The sequence below is a fragment of the Arachis ipaensis genome, chromosome B2 (genome assembly GCF_059453495.1).
Source record: "Arachis ipaensis isolate K30076 ecotype BB chromosome B2, ASM5945349v1, whole genome shotgun sequence".
Lineage (NCBI taxonomy): Eukaryota > Viridiplantae > Streptophyta > Magnoliopsida > Fabales > Fabaceae > Arachis > Arachis ipaensis.
Window position 1 is genome coordinate 43,551,199 of NC_142437.1, and position 15,184 is coordinate 43,566,382.

General features: G+C 39.9%; 1 non-coding gene across 1 annotated transcript; it reads right to left on the minus strand.

Moving 5' to 3' along the window:
• Nucleotides 1-368: 368 nt before the first annotated feature.
• Nucleotides 369-476, minus strand: LOC148573788 (small nucleolar RNA R71). The gene has a single exon (XR_015906333.1). It is a non-coding gene; the product is annotated as a small nucleolar RNA R71 (small nucleolar RNA).
• Between the last annotated feature and the right edge of the window lie 14,708 nt (nt 477-15,184).

Consider the following 15,184-nt stretch of genomic DNA (forward strand, 5'->3'; position numbering starts at 1 on the left):
GGAAGATGCTTGGTGACTTTACTGCACCAACTTCTAACTTCTATGGAAGAAGCATCTCAATTCCTACAATTAGAGAAAACAACTTTGAGCTTAAGCCTCAATTAGTTTCTCTAATGCAACAGAATTGCAAGTTTCATGGACTTCAATTGGAAGATCCTCATCAGTTCTTAGCTGAATTCTTGCAAATCTGTGACACTGTTAAGACCAATGGGGTTAATCCTGAGGTCTACATACTTATGCTTTTCCCCTTTGCTGTAAGAGACAAAGCTAGGATATGGTTGGATTCACAACCTAAAGAAAGCCTGAACTCTTGGAAAAAGTTGGTCAATGCTTTCTTGGCCAAATTCTTTCCACCTCAAAAGTTGAGCAAGCTTAGAGTGGAAGTCCAAACCTTCAAACAGAAGGAAGGTAAATCCCTCTATGAAGCTTGGGAAAGATACAAGCAATTGATCAGAAGGTGTCCTTTTGACATGCTTTCAGAATGGAGCATCCTATGTATATTCTATGATGGTCTGTCTGAATTATTCAAGATGTAATTGGATCACTCTGCTGGTGGATCTCTTCATCTGAAGAAGACGCCTGCAGAAGCCCAGGAACTCATTGAAATGGTTGCAAATAACTAGTTCATGTATACTTCTGAAAGAAATCTTGTGAATAATGGGACAACTCAGAAGAAAGGAGTTCTTGAGATTGATACTCTGAATGCAATATTGGCTCAGAATAAAATATTGACTCAGCAAGTCAATATGATTTCTCAGAGTCTGACTGGAATGCAAGCTGCATCCGGCAGTACTAAAGAAGCTTCCTCTGAAGAAGAAGCTTATGACCCTGAGAACCCTACAATGGAAGAGGTGAATTATATGGGAGAATCCTATGGAAACACCTATAATCCTTCATGGAGAAATCATCCCAATTTCTCATGGAAGGATCAACAGAAGCCGAATCAAAGCTTCAATAATAATAATGGTGGAAGAAATAGGTTTGGCAATAGAAATCTTTTCCATCATCTTCTGAGCAACAGACAGAGAATTCTAAGCAGAGCCTTTTTGACATAGCAACCATAATCTCTGATCTAAGTAAGATCACTCACAGTTTCATGATTGAAACAAGGTCCTCAATTAGAAATTTGGAGGCACAAGTGGGTCAACTAAGTAAAAAAATTATTGAAATCCCTCCTAGTGCTCTCCCAAGCAATACAAAAGAGAATCCAAAGAGAGAGTGCAAGGCCATCAATATACCCAACATGGCCGAATGCACAGAGGAAGGAAAGGCAGTGATTTCCACTGAGGAAGACCTCAATAGACGTCCACTGGCCACTAAGGAGTTCCCTATTGAGGAACCAAAGGAATATGAGGCTCATATATAGACGATAGAGATTCCACTGAACTTACTGTTGCCATTCATGATCTCTGATGAGTGTTCTTCCTCTGAAGAGGATGAATATATTATTGAAGAGAAAGTTGCTCAGTATTTAGGAGCAATCATGAAGCTGAATGCCAAGTTATTTGGTAATGAGACTTGGGAGGATGAACCTCCATTGCTCATTAATGAACTAAATATCTTGGTTCAATAGAAATTACCTCAGAAGAAACCGGATCCCGGAAAGTTCTTAATACCTTGTACCATAGGCACCATGACCTTCAAAAAGGCTCTGTGTGACCTTGGTTCAAGTATAAACCTCATGCCACTCTCTGTAATGGAGAAACTAAGGATCTTTGAGGTACAAGCTGCAAGACTCTCACTAGAGATGGCAGACAATTCAAGGAAACAGGCTTATGGACTTGTAGAGGATGTCTTAGTGAAAGTTGAAGGCTTTACCACAGCAAGAGCTGTGATTGATATGGACAGAAGAGAGTTAATCCTTCAATTGAATGAGGACTACCTTGTGTTTAAGGCTCAAGGATCTTCTTCTGTAACCATGGAGAGGAAGCATGAAAGGATTCTCTCAATACAGAGTCAAGCAGAACCCCCCACACTCAACTTCTAAGTTTGGTGTTGGGAGGCCATCATCAAGCTCTGAGTCTCAGTGAAGCTCTCTAGGAGCTCACTGTCAAGCTATTGACATTAAAGAAGCGCTTGTTGGGAGGCAACCCAATGTTATTTAACTATATTTATTTATTTTCCATTGTTATTTTATGTTTTCTTTAGGTTGATAATTATGTGAAGTCATAAAAATAACTGTAGAATTAAAGCAAAATGAAAAACAGCATCAAAAATAGCACACCCTGGAGGACAGGGTTACTGGCGTTTAAACGCCAGTAAAGATAGCAGAATCGGCGTTTAACACCCAGCCTGGCAGCATTCTGGGCGTTAAATGCCAAAATGGGCAGCACTCTGGGCGTTTAACGCCAGAAAGGGGTGTTTGGCGTCTGGCTGGCGTTAAACGCTAGAAATGGCAGACAGACTGGCGTTTAACGCCAGAAAAGGGTGTCTGGCTGGCGTTAAATGCCAGGAAAGGTAGCAGAGCTGGCGTTTAATGCTAGAATTGGCACACAGAGGGCGTTTGAATGCCAGAATGGTACAGGGAGCAGAATTCCTTGACACCTCAGGATCTGTGGACCCCACAGGATCCCTACCTACCCCACCACTTCTTCTCTCCTTCTCACACCTTTCTATAACACTCTTCCCTAAATACCCTTGACCAATTCCATCAATACCTCTTCCCCAAATACCCTTCACCTATCAAATCCTACCCTCTTCCCCATATCATCTTCACCACTCACATCTATCCATCATAAACCCCACCTACCTCACCATTCAAATTCAAACCATTTCCCTCCCAAACCCACCCCTTCATGACCGAATCCCCTCTCTCTCCTACCCTATAAATACCCCTCCTCACTACCTTCACTTTCACACATCACAAACACTTCTCTCCCTCTTGGCCGAAACCATCACCTCCCTTTATCTCCTCCATTTCTTCTTCTTCTACTTCTTTCTTTCTTCTTTTGCTCGAGGACGAGCAAACCTTTTAAGTTTGGTGTGAAAAGAGCCCTGCTTTTCTATTTTTTCCCTAACCATTAATGGCACCTAAGGCCAGAGAAACCTCTAGAAAAAGGAAAGGGAAGGCAATTGCTTCCACCTCCGAGTCATGGGAGATGGAGAGATTCATCTCAAATGTCCATCAAGACCACTCCTATAAAGTTGTGGCCAAGAAAAAAGTGATTCTCGAAGTCCCCTTCATGCCCAAAAAGGGAAAATATCTGGAGATCCGACGTGAGATTCAAAGAAGAGGTTGGAAAGCTCTCACCAACCCAATCCAACAAGTCAGAATCTTAATGGTTCAAGAGTTCTATGCCAATGCATGGATCACTAGGAACCATGACCAACGTATGAACCCGAACCCAAAAAATTGGCTCACAATGGTTTGAGAGAATTACTTGGATTTCAGTCCGAAAAATGTAAGGTTGGCATTTAACTTGCCAATGATGAGAGGAGATCCTCATCCTTTTACTAGAAGGGTCAACTTTGATCAAAGGTTGGACCAAGTCCTTAGGGACATTTGTGTGGAAGGAGCTCAATGGAAGAGATACTCAAGAGGCAAGCCAGTTCAACTAAGAAGGCTTGACCTCAAACCCGTGGCTAGGGGATGGTTGGAGTTCATCCAACGCTCTATCATTTCTACTAGCAACCGGTCTGAAGTTACAATAGACCGGGCTATCATGATCCATAGCATCATGAATGGAGAGGAAGTAGAAATTCATGAGATCATATCCCTAGAACTCTACAAGGTGGCGGACAAGCCCTCCACTTTGGTAAGGTTAGCCTTCCCTCATCTCATTTGCACCTTATGCAGTTCAGCTGGAATTGTCATAGAGGAAGACATCCTCATTGAAGGAGACAAGCCCATCACTAAGAAGAAGATGGAGCAAACAAGATAGCCCATTCATGGACCTCAACAAGAGTATGAGGAAGTTCCTCATCTAGAATCCCTGAGATTCCTCAAGGGATACATTTTCCTCCACAAAACTATTGGGAGCAAATCAAAACCTCATTAGGTCAACTAAGTTCCAACATGGGTCAACTAAGGATGGAGCACCAAGAGCATTCCATCATCCTCCATGAAATTAGAGAGGACCAAAAGGCCATGAGAAAGGAGCAACAAAGGTAAGGAAGAGATATTGAGGAGTTCAAGCACTCTAGATGTTCAAGAAGAAGAACTAGCCGCCATCACTAAGGTGGACCCATTCTTTAATTTTCTTGTTCTTATTTCTCTATTTTTCGAAAATTATGCTTTATATTTTGTCTATGTTTGTGTCTTTATGATCATTAGTGTCTAGTGTCTATGTCTTAAAGCTATGAATGTCCTATAAATTCTTCACCTTTCTTAAATGAAAAATGTTTTTAATTGCAAAAGAACAAGAAGTGCATGATTTCGAATTCTATCTTGAAGTTAGTTTAATTATTTTGATGTTGTGGCAATACTTTTTGTTTTCTGAATGAATGCTTAAACAGTGCATATTTTTGAATTTGTTGTTTATGAATGTTAAAATTGTTGGCTCTTGAAAGAATAATGAAAAAGGAAAATGTTATTGATAATCTGAAAAATCATAAAATTGATTCTTAAAGCAAGAAAAAGCAGTGAAAAGCTTGCAGAAAAACAAAAGAGAAAAGGAAAAAAATGGCAAAAAAAATAAAGAAAAAAAAAGAGAGAAAAAGAAAAAGCAAGTAGAAAAATCCAATAACCCTTTAAACCAAAAGGCAAGGGCAAAAAGGATCAAAGGCTTTGAGCATTAATGGATAGGAGGGCCCACAGGAATAAAATCCTGGCCTAAGCAGCTAAATCAAGCTGTCCCTAACCATGTGCTTGTGGCATGAAGGTGTCAAGTGAAAAGCTTGAGACTGAGCGGTTAAAGTCGTGGTCCAAAGCAAAAAGAGTATGCTTAAGAGTTCTGGACACCTCTAACTGGGGACTCTAGTAAAGCTGAGTCACAATCTGAAAAGGTTCACCCAGTTATGTGTCTGTGGCATTTATGTATCCGGTGGTAATACTGGAAAACAAAATGCTTAGGATCACAGCCAAGACTCATAAAGTAGCTGTGTTCAAGAATCAACATACTGAACTAAGAGAATCAATAACACTATTTGAATTCTAAGTTCCTATGGATGCCAATCATTCTGAACTTCAAAGGATAAAGTGAGATGCCAAAACTGTTCAGAAGTAAAAAGGCTACAAGTCCCGCTCATCTAATTGAAGCTAATCTTCATTGATAAGTTTGGAATTTATTGTATATTAACTTTTTTTTATCCTATTTTGTTTTCAGTTGCTTGGGGACAAGCAACAATTTAAGTTTGGTGTTGTGATGAGCAGATAATTTATACCCTTTTTGGCATTGTTTTTACATAGTTTTTAGTATGTTTTAGTTACTTTTTATTATATTTTTATTAGTTTTTATTCAAAAATCACATTTCTGGACTTTACTATGATTTTGTGTGTTTTTCTGTAATTTCAGGCATTTTCTGGCAGAAATTGAGGGACCTGAGCAAAAATCTGATTCAGAGGCTGAAAAAGGACCGCAGATGCTATTGGATTCTGACCCTCTTGCACTCGAAGTGGATTTTCTGGAACTACAGAAGCCCAATTGGCGCACTCTCAATTGATTTGGAAAGTAGACATCCTGGGCTTTCCAGCAATATATAATAGTTCATACTTTTTCCGAGATTTGATGGTCAAAACTGGCGTCCAAAACCAGCCTAAAACTTTCTGGCGTAAAACTCCCAAATTGGCACCAGAATTGGAGTTAAACGCCCAAACTGGCACCAAAGCTGGCGTTTAACTCCAGAAACAGCCCATGCACGAAAAAGCTTCAATGCTCAGCCCAAGAACACACCAAGTGGGCCCCGAAAGTGGATTTCTGCACTATCTACACTTAGTTACTCATTTTCTATAACCCTAGGTTACTAGTCTAGTATAAAAACTACTTTTAGAGATTTATTTTATATCTTTTATCAGACTTTTGATCCAGTTTTCATACTTGGGAGCTGAGATCATTGTTCACATTTTAGGGGCTGGCCATTCGGCCATGCCTAGACCTTTTTCACTTATGTATTTTCAACGGTGGAGTTTCTAGACCCCATAGATTAAGGTGTGGAGCTCTGCTGTTCTTCATGAATTAATGCAATTACTACTATTTTCTATTCAATTCATGCCTACTTCTTCTCCAAGATATACCCTTGTACTTAATTTAGTTCAGTCAGAATGAAGGGGTGACCCGTGACAATCACCCAATCTTCGTTACTCGCTTAGCCAAGATCCGCGTGCCTGACAACCACAAAGCGGTCTACATGATGTTCAACGTAGTCATTGGACGACAGCCGGAGTATATTCTCTTGGATATCTAATACACAGACTGAGTCCGTGAGATTAGTATCTTCGTGGTATAGGCTAGAACAATTGGCAGCATTCATGGGATCCGAAAAGTCTAAACCTTGTGTGTGGTATTTCGAGTAGGATCTGGGAATGAATGACTGTGACGAGCTTCAAACCTGTGAATGTTGGGCGCAAGTGACAGTGTGCAAAGGGATCAATGGATCCTATTTCAACGCTAGTGGGAACCGACAGATGATTAGCCATGCGGTAGCTGTACCTGGTATTTTTCATCCGAGACGAGAAATCTGACAGTTGATTAGCCGTGCAGAAACCGTAGAGGACCATTTTCACTAAGAGGATCCTACAACTTGCCATGGAAGGAAGTAACGTATGGTTGGAAGAAGGCAATAGGAAAGTAGAGGTTCCAAAGCAACAAAGCATCTCCAAACACTTATCTGAAATTCCCACCAATGAATTACACAAGTAACTTTATTTTATTTTCTATTTATTATCTATTAATTATCAAAACCTCATAACCATTTGAATCCGCCTGACTGAGATTTACAAGGATGACCATAGCTTGCTTCAAGCCGACAATCTCTGTGGGATCAACCGTTACTCACGTAAGGTTTATTACTTGGACGACCCAGTGCACTTGCTGGTTAGTTGTGCGGAGTTGTGAAAAGTGTGAATCACGATTTCCATGCACCAGCTGTGGTTGTCAGGCACGTGAATCTTGGCTAAGTGAGTAATCAAGATAGTAGGTGATTGTCACGGGTCACCCCTTCATTCTAACTTAACTGAATTAAGTACAAGAGTATATCTTGGAGAAGAAGTAGGCGTGAATTGAAAGAAAAACAATAGTACTTGCATTAATTCATGAAGAACAACAGAGTTCCACACCTTAATCTATGGGGTGTAGAAACTCCACCGTAGAAAATACATAAGTGAAAAAGGTCTAGGCATGGCCGTGTGGCTAGCCTCCAATGTCTAAGGACTACACGTCCAGAGATGCGAATACAATAGTAAAAAGTGCTATTTATATTAAACTAGTTACTAGGTGATGAGACGCAGAAGCTGGTGAATTAAAAATTATTAAAATGGTTACGTTGTAATTATAGTTCTTAACTCACCGAAAATCTGCCTATCAATTTAGAAACATGTCACAGAGAATTAAATTAAAAATTACTGGGAGTTTTAAGTCTTAGGTCGTCTCCCAACGAGTTGCAGAAAAGTGTGCTATCTTATTAATCAGATGTTCCAAGAAGTTGAGTTAAGTAAATTGGAATGTAAATTGAGGAAATTTAAATAATATGAATAAAAGCCTTGATTGGGAGTTGATTGGTTGGAATTTCTACTATTGATGGAGGAATTGTAAGATTAATTTATAATTAATGGTTGTTCTGTTTGGTTATCCTTTACTAGGTAAGGGAAAGTCAAACAAGTTGGAATGCCAGATCTGTTCACAAGTTGCAACCCACTTAGTTCAAAGGGATTGGCATTGGTGACAGGATAGCAATCCAACATTTAACCCAATTACAAATTTTTCCTTCAATCCTTCAAACTCAAGAGTTCCTTTTAATCAACTCCCCATCAAGTAAAGAAACTACTCACGCATTGTAAATAATAAATCCATAGCACATGAAAGAGAATTAAAAGAAGACATGATTATTGGAATTGAAATTGAATTAAAAGGAAATAATCCTTGCATTAAATAATCATAAAAGTATCTGAATGACAAAATTGAACAAAGCAAAGAACATGGAAGAATAAAACCAAGTTGAGAAAACGAACTAGAATGACGAAGTCTTGATGAGGAAGTAACCCTTCTCAATGTTCCAATGCTAAGATCAATTGAAAAATTAAATTTCTAAAACCTAGAGAGAAAAACCTAAGAGAGTAAAAACTAGATCTAAAACTGTCTCTGAATGAATGTGTTTTTGTTTCTGCATATTCTCTGACTCTAGTCTACTGTTCCGGGCCGAAAACTGGGTCGAAATAGGGTCCAAAATCGCCCCCAGCGAACTCTGCAGATTATGCAGATCGCACATGTCACGCGATTGCGTCATCCATGCGGACGCGTCATTCGCGTTTTTCCTTGCCACGCGTTCGCGTCGTCCACGCTACCGCGTCGCCTGAGCTTTTCCAATCCGCGCGGCCGCGTCACTGCGATTTGCTCACCTTCGCGCAGTCGCGTGAGCCATGCGACCGCGTCACTTCTCGCTGGTTATCTCCTCAAATTCTTGTGTTCCTTCTATTTTTGCTAGCTTCCTTTCCTATCTCCAACTCATTTATGCCCTGTAAAGTCTGAAACACTCAACACACAGATCACGACATTGAATGGAATAAAGGAGAATTAAAAATAAATAATTAAAGTCTCTAGGAAGCAGTTTTCAAACATGTAATAAATTCAGGAAGGAAATCTAAATGCATGCCAATTTAATGAATAAGTGGGTAAGGATCATGATAAAACCACACAATTAAACATAATATAAATCATAAAATAGTGGTTTATCAACCTCCCCACACTTAAACATTAGCATGTCCTCATGCTTAATTGAAGGAGATAAGGGAATGAGCATGAACATGTAGAAACTCATGAAATGCAATGCAAGCCTATATGTATATAAATAAATGCAACCATATGATTCTTGTCCACTTGATCAAAAGTAAATAAGCTCTTTAAAATAATTACAAATCAAATTCCACTAATTTTATCATTACACAATAAAACAGATAAAAGTACAAGAAGATAGCTCATGAAAGCAGGGAACATGAAAATTCAAGTATTGAACCCTCACTGATAATGTATGTACGCTCTAATCTCTAGTGTATAGGGTGATCACTCTATCCTTCTCTAATCATGCTTTCTAACTTTTGTTCTTCTCCTAACCAATCAACAATAGTTAATATACCAATGCAAACATCATGAGGTCTTTTCAAGGTTGTAATGGGGCTAAGGTAAAGGCAAGGATATATATATATATATATATATATATATATATATATATATATATATATATATATATAAGGCTAAGTGAGCTAACAAAGTGAATCTTTGATTAGTCTAAGATCTCACCTAACATATACATACTCTATACAAGTTTAAAATCATACCTAGCTACCCATAATTCCCACTTTTGTATGATTCTCATACTCATGTACCAAATTTTTCTTTTTAATTTATCACATGTGCATTGATTAACATTAACATTGGGGTAATTTTTGTCCCCTTTATTTATTTTATATATATAATAATATTTTTATTATATAAATATTTTTTTAAAGCAAACATAACGTATCAATGCACATAATTCTATTTTGGTTTTTCTTTTCATGAGTAGGTTCCCAAATTCCCAATATTCAAATAAATTAAATACATTCCCTTATTACCCAATGTTCCCACACTTTAGTTGATACACAATTTCTATCTTAAGCTAACCAAAGATTCACTTGGGATTTTTAATTTGTTTTTCTGCTTAAGGCTAGTAATGTGGTTATAGAACAAGAGGGGATTAAAAGCTCAAGGGGCTAACAAAGGTGATGTAAAAGGTAGGCTTATTTGGGATAAGTGAGTTAATAACAAATAATGGCCTCAATCATGTGCAAGCATGTGAATATAAAAAATATTGGACATATAAGATAAAACAAAATATAGATTACAATCATAGAGAAGTAAACACACAAGAATGAAATAATTATGGTTAAATAATGTAACCATTCATAAAGGCTCAAATCTTTCACAGGTTGTGTGTTCTTTAACTCAAATATCATGTTCCAAATACAACTCAAGCAAATTTATCATAAGAATTTTGAAAAATTAGTGAAATTTTGTTCCAAAGATAGATTTTAAAAGAAACTTATTGTCTTTTTAGTCAAGTAGAACATGCATGCAACTATCCTAACCTATGCAATTTATTCTATTCTATAAAGGAAAGAAAATCTAACTAAAATATCCTAATTATTGGTGCTAGCGAAGAGAAATTACCTCTGGAAGTCAGGTACTGACCGACCTCCCCACACTTAAGGCTTTGCACCGTCCTCGGTGCCATCTGTCAGGAATAGGGGTGGGCTGGTAGCAGTATCTCCATCATTGGGACCGTCATGGCTCCCTGTGCTAGTAAAGGAAGTGGAATTCGGGGTATCTGAGTCTCTGAAGTGTCCCTTGAGTAGCTCCTTGAGGTGTTTGAATCAGCGTTCGTTACGGCGCTCTCTCATCTTTGCTTTCTTTTCTTGCCGATCCAACCGTTCGATTATCTGCTGGAGCAATTTCTCAGTTGTAGATGCTTGTGGTGTTGAAGAAGGATTATCTTCAACTGGAGTAGTAGGAAGGCTTGTAGTGGCTGCTGAGAGTCTGAGGTATTTCCCGTTAGGGACATACTGATCATCCCGTGGAAGCATGGCTTTGGTGTCCCCAGCTCTGTAGGAGACTCCGGCTGCTGAGACAAGATCTGAGACCAAGGCGGGAAAAGGTAAGTTGTCCGCAATTTGTACGTGTTCCATAGCATTCCGAATATGTCTTGAGAGATTCAGAGGTTGGTCTGTAAGGATGCACCATAGTAGAACAGCCATGTCCGCAGTGAAGGAGGACTCATGAGTTCTCGGAAAGACGTAATGGGACATGATCTGGGCCCATACGCAAGCCTCCAGGGTAAGTGCTGAAGCCAAGATTCCCTTAGGGCGGGTACGGTGGTATCCGTAGATCCAACGGCTGCCAGGTGCTGCGATGATTCCGAGAATGGAATCCCAGTCAAATTGGTATCTCTGGCGCTGAAGGGCGGCTTCTTGAAAAGCGTCTATTCCTGCTGGAATAGGGGAAGACTCAGAGCTTGCTGAATGGCCTCTTCTGTGATGGGGACTTGCTTCTGCCGGACATAAACAGACTGCAGGGTCGGCATGTAGAAGTTGGAGTAGAACTCAACTACCCAAGAAAGATTGACCTGCCTTGGCTGTCTCCGTAGGAAACCCCATTGTCTTCGCTCAATTTTCGGCTCAACAAAGGTGGCAATATTGGACGGGAGGATAAGGAGGTATTCATTATTATAGTTCCTTTCTGCCAGGATAGGGAACATCTGCTCACAGTAGCGATTGGAAAATCGCGCAGCGTCCTTTGCTGGAAAGGCTTTCTCCTTTTCGTCAACCTTTATTATCCTCTTGACTCGTTTTGTTGAGGGCTTGACTGCGGTGGAAGAAGGCTCTGCTACTAATGCTTTTTTAGTTCCTCTTCTTGCTGGTGGTTTGGAAGTTGCTTTCTCCTTTCCTTTCTTGGTGGCCATCCTGAAAGAAGGGGATAGAAAGAAAATTAAATTTAAAGAGATATATAGCAAGGAAGGAAAATGGAAAAGAGGGTGATGGATGTACATTAAGATATGCTGACATTATCACATGCTCGCGAGTACATGTGAGAAGCCAACAATGGAAAATAGCTAGTGCATATAAAGACAAATGATTGCAAGGTGTTTATTGGCATGCTGGCAAAGGGCATGAGTAGCATAGACCAAGCAATACTTTGTAACAAACCATCACGTTTGTATTGACAATTAAATTCAATTAATATAATAATAAGGAGAATTTGTGAAAAGCAAGCATTGAATAGTAGAGTAAAGTAATGTAGAAAAGTGAATAGGGCTATATAGGCTTTTTCATAAACACATGGCATGCATGGTAAATAAGATATAAAAAGTATGAAATTGAACATGCAAGCAATCCCTTAAAAATAATAATAATTGTCAAATAAAATGTAACAAGTCACAAGCATATAAGAGGGATAATAACTCAAAAAATTTCTAGCACCATGTAAAAAGGGAAATAAGAAGATGAAAAATAAAATAAAAAAAATGAAAAGAAAAAGAAAATAAAAATGTATATAATATAATAAGAATGATGGAAAAGAGAAGAAGGAAGAAGAAAGTAAAACCTTGTTAATGGTGGTGAGAGGGATAGAGAGGGAAAGGTGAGATAGAAGGGGGAAGGGGGAAGGAAGAAATAAGGAGGGAAAAGAAAAATTAGGATTTGGGGGAGAGGAAGATAAGATATGTGGCAATTTTAGGTTGAGCTGTGTGGCTCAAGCGACGCGGCCACGTGGGGCACGCGTTCGCGTGGGTGCGCGTCAGGTAAGGGGACGCGATCGCGTCGGTCACGTAGTCGCATGACCCATGTTACGCTGCTGGCGTGAGTGCAGCCTCGCTCCAGCACAACTCTCTGTTCATTTTAATTTAATTGCCAAATTGGGGTAATGCGGCCACGTGGGTCACGCGACCGCGTGAGGGTGCGTCAAAAAATAGATGACGCGGCCGCGTTGGTGATGCGGTCACGTTGGTGACGCGGTCGCGTGACAAGGATTGTGCCTCCAACACCAATCCAGCATCACGCTCGCACAAAATGTTGATGTGCAGCCTTTTACGTCGAAAACTTAGGGCACGCGGCCGCGTGGGGCACGCGGTCGCGTGGGTCGATTTGTGCCATTGGCACGCCTCTAGCCGGACTCCAGCCGGACTCTTTGTTCATTTATTTGTTTTCTCCACCCCCTTTGCGACGCGGACGCGTCGCTGATGCGATCGCGTCGCGTGGCAAAAATATATTTATTTTTTTTAAAAAGAAATATAAAGACATGTAAAAGAAAAAACACGAAAGTACTAATAAAGAGAAGAGTTATTAAAGAAGAAAAACAAAAAGTGAAGAAAAGAACGATCATACCGCGGTGGGTTGTCTCCCACCAAGCACTTTTCTTTAATGTCCGTAAGTTGGACGCTCCACTAGCTCAATCTGCTGCGATGTGGGATCTTCCAAGCGGAAGATCTCAAGCTCTTTATTTTTCTGCACCTTCTCACCATGGTACAGCTTCAGGCGTTGGCCATTAACCTTAATGAGTTTAGAGCTCGAAGGATGGCTTAGGTGATAAGCTCCGTATGGTTCAGCCTTCTCTATTCTGTATGGACCTTCCCATTTTGATCTCAACTTACCAGGCATGAGCCTTAGTCGAGATTTGTAAAGGAGAACAAAATCTCCAGGTTGGAACTCTTTCTTCTTGATATGCTGATCATGTACAACCTTCATCCTTTCCTTGTATATTCTGGAGTTCTCATAAGCTTCTAGGCGAAGGTTCTCCAGTTCCTGCAGTTGCAACTTCCTTTCAGCTCCGACATTCTCAATTCCCATGTTGCACTCCTTAACTGCCCAGAAGGCTTTGTGTTCTATTTCAACTGGGAGATGACAAGCTTTTCCATAAACCAAGCGGAAGGGACTCATCCTAATGGGTGTCTTGTATGCTGTTCTATATGCCCACAGTGCATCTTGTAACCTGGTGCTCCAGTCTTTTCTATGAGGCTTTACTATCTTTTGCAAGATACGCTTAATTTCTCTGTTTAACACCTCGGCTTGCCCATTAGTTTGGGGATGGTAAGCTGTTGCAACTTTATGGATTATCCCATACTTCTTCATTAATCCTGTTAGTCTCCTATTACAAAAATGGGTGCCTTGATCGCTCACGATCGCTCGTGGTGATCCAAAGCGACATATAATATGGTTTCTCACAAAGGAAACAACAGTGTTAGCATCATCAGTGCGGGTAGGAATTGCTTCCACCCATTTGGAAACATAATCCACAGCTAACAATATATAAAAATATCCATTCGAATTTGGAAATGGACCCATGAAGTCAATGCCCCAAACATCAAAAATTTCACAGAAGAGCATATATTGTTAAGGCATCTCATCCCTCCTAGATATATTACCGAATTTCTGGCATGGGGGGCAAGATTTACAAAACTCAGCAGCGTCTCTAAAAAGAGTAGGCCACCAGAATCCGCAGTCTAAGATCTTTCTAGCTATTCTTTGAGGGCCAAAATGTCCTCCACTCTCAGATGAGTGACAGGCCTCTAAAATGGACTGGAATTCTGATTGAGGCACACAATGTCTAATTAGCTGGTCAGCGCCACATCTCCATAAATATGGGTCATCCCATATATAATATTTAGACTCGCTTTTCAGCTTGTCTCTTTGATGTTTAGAAAAATGTGGAGGAAATGTGCGGCTAACTAAATAATTAGCAATAGGTGCATACCAAGGGATTACCTCAGATACTGCTTGCAGGTTGTCAAAAGGAAAATTATCATCTATAGGAGTAGAATCATCCTTAATATGTTCAAGGCGACTCAAGTGGTCTGCTACTAAATTCTGATTACCACTCCTATCCTTTATTTCTAAATCAAATTCTTGTAACAGCAGTATCCAATGTATAAGTCTTGGTTTAGATTCCTTTTTAGCTAATAGATACTTTAGAGCTGCATGGTCCGAATACTCTACTACTCTAGTACCAAGTAAATACGCTCGGAATTTATCCAGAGCAAAAACAATAGCAAGAAGCTCTTTCTCAGTAGTAGTATAATTGGACTGGGCAGTGTCTAAAGTCTTAGACGCATAGGCAATAACAAAAGGATCCTTACCTTCACGCTGAGCCAGCGCTGCTCCTAATGCATGGTTGGAAGCATCGCACATGATTTCAAATGGCTGGCTCCAGTCTGGTCCTCTCACAATTGGGGCTTGAGTTAGAGCAGTCTTCAGCTTATCAAACGCTTGTTTGCAATCCTCACTGAACTCGAACTCAATATCCTTCTGCAGTAATCTGGATAAGGGAAGTGCCACCTTACTAAAGTCCTTAATAAATCTCCTGTAGAAACCTGCATGGCCAAGGAACGAACGGACTTCCCTCACAGAAGAGGGGTAAGGTAAACTAGAAATAACATTCACCTTTGTTGGGTCTACAGAAATGCCATTATTAGATACCACATGTCCTAACACAATCCCTTGTTTTACCATAAAGTGGCATTTTTCGAAATTCAATACAAGGTTTGTATTAACACATCTATCTAATAC